General features: G+C 36.7%; 1 pseudogene; it reads left to right on the top strand.

Moving 5' to 3' along the window:
• Nucleotides 1-80: 80 nt before the first annotated feature.
• Nucleotides 81-2,500, top strand: part of LOC138021741 (sphingosine 1-phosphate receptor 3-like) — a 3,756-nt pseudogene continuing 1,336 nt past the window's right edge.

Here is a 2,500-nt window from a genome sequence, read left to right on the forward strand (position 1 = left end):
GGGCATGAATGGAACAAAAGAAACCTTTCGTTACTTTGCGTGACATAAATATTTACCAGGTTTGAAGGTCAAAAGTTCAACAACATCTTGCATATGTATGCCTCCAGAAAATGAGTTCACAATGAAACGGATAACATTGGATAACATTATGGACTCAAACTTTGCGTAGCTCACCGAAGTGCAAGTACGTACTGCTTTAGGTAGCTTTCTTTCGGTAGTAACCGTTCATTATGTCAAGTTATGTCTTTGATACCGCACAATTGACGCACATTCAGTTTTCGTTTTTGAGCATATGTATACTGATTTGGTTTGAAATTCTTTGAAATTCTGTCATATTTTTGCTCTACTACTAGCTTTTAAAAGGGTGCTCTTGAAATGAAACGGTCCGCCAAGTCGTACATGCATTTCAGTGAAACTGACACTGCGTGCGTTTTGTAATGTAAACAATTACAAAAATAATTCTCGATACCTTTCGCATTACAGTGGAGTACATTTCTTGCACCTAAAATATTAACTTGTCGTGTGAATCACGATCTCTTTTGACAGAAAACTGAACAGATTTAATTTCGTATTAATTTCAATTTTGACATCGTGGTGAAAAGTCACTTGCATAAGCCAGTATAAATTAAAATGTGTTTGAATAGAGTAATATATAGTTCACTGGCGGATTTTTGCCCTGAAATACTATTTTCAGTCACTTTTAATACTTCTGAAGGATTACTTCGCATTTTTTTAAAGCTTTTCAAGCTACAAAGCCGAAAATTAGTCAGTTCGACGATTCTACATGAATAATTAGCATCAGCTTGCGTTCAAATTTCGCGTCATTTAGCTCGCTCAGGTTACAAACATTTCTGATATTTTCGGCGTGAAGCGTTCCGAGTTCGAGCATAAAACTTCACACAGAAAATGAATAATAGCAATATTTGAGGAATATGAATTTAAAAAAATTAAGAATTAGGTACCAGGTACATTTTTATCGCGTCAAATATCACCCATTTTCCGCCGCCATGTTATGCGGTCTTTGAGGATGTTCTTTAAACAGCTTAGAAAATCACAATTTTAACATTTCCGTAAAAAGTATCGAAGTAGAAATGAACAAGAATAGTTGTTCTTAATTTTTGTCAAGTTTGGTGCCAATTGAATTCATTTAAAGACTTCACCGTTGCTTGGTTCTCGCAGCAAATTTTGGACAATTTGTCAAACAGAAAACCGCACTTTAACCGCGTTTTCAAATTTTCGCAAATTTCTAAAAAAATAAGAATCGCTGGAACTTTTAAATGTGGTTCTTGAAAATAGTTCACTAAAGGGTATCTTTGGGCAAAATATGAGCTATCCGCCAAAATGGTCGTTGACGGACGATTCTCGATTCTTACAGGCAGCCGTTCTTAACAACAGAAATGAGCTTGTAACAAGTTGCAGACATGCAAAGAAAGGCTTATTTTTAGCAGCTCACTGGAAACAGTTGCTATGCACCCCAGGCTATAGTGAATTGCTACCGTTATTTTCAAAATCACTGTAAAACACCATGTATTCCTTCTTTTATATAGAAGGAATACATTGAACCAGAATACAATTATATAGATACGTAGACTTGAACTAGGTCAAAAACATTTATTTGCTACTCCGAGTTTCATGCTTCTCGCGAAGCAATCATCAGCAATTATATATATAATATATATATATTTAAGTTGTCTTAATGCGTTTTACATTTTGGTACTCGTCTTAGCTGTGAAGAGGCCCTGAAAACACGAAAACGCGAAGTTTCTAGCTTTCTCTCCAACCATCCACCAATTTTATTCTTGGAATGTTGATACCCACTTTTCAGGCCGAATGACTTAGAGTAGTCACAATTTTTTTACTGCAATTACGTGAAATAGTACTTTTAGATAACGTTCTCGTATCAGACTCGTATCCGTCGACGTCGTCCTTTTGTAATCTCCCTTATGCATATGTTTTCGGCTTTGCCTTTTATATATTCAACTTGTGTGGAAAAACTTGCGAATTTATTTACCTCAGTTACGAAATCGAATAAGTGGTGAATAACTTTGAGCGTTTTCTCAAAATGATTTGAACCCAGGAGTTACTTACCCCGATTGATCGTCTGGGTGAAAAAGAGTCCTGGGAAGAACTGTTGGCTGTGAATAACGTTTCGACAACCTGAGCGAAAGTCATCTTTAGAGTCAAGTGACGGTTGGAAACTAAACGAATGTAGTCATGCTCTGGTCTGCGTTGAGATTGGTAGTTTAGTTAGTTTCTTTTCCAACTACCAATCACAACACAGACCAGAGCATCACTACATTCGAAATTCCAATCGTCACTTGCAATTGACTCTGAAGATGATCTCCGCTTAGGTTGTCGAAACGTCAGTCACTGCCAACAGTCCCTCTCATGACTCATTTCACCCGGACGATCAAATTTCATCGAGGTGTTAACTTTTTTCCACTTGTTAGGTGGATAATGGTTTATCGTATCCCTCCAACAGTATGAATTCAACACTTAC

The sequence above is a fragment of the Montipora capricornis genome, chromosome 10, assembly GCF_036669925.1.
Source record: "Montipora capricornis isolate CH-2021 chromosome 10, ASM3666992v2, whole genome shotgun sequence".
NCBI lineage: Eukaryota > Metazoa > Cnidaria > Anthozoa > Scleractinia > Acroporidae > Montipora > Montipora capricornis.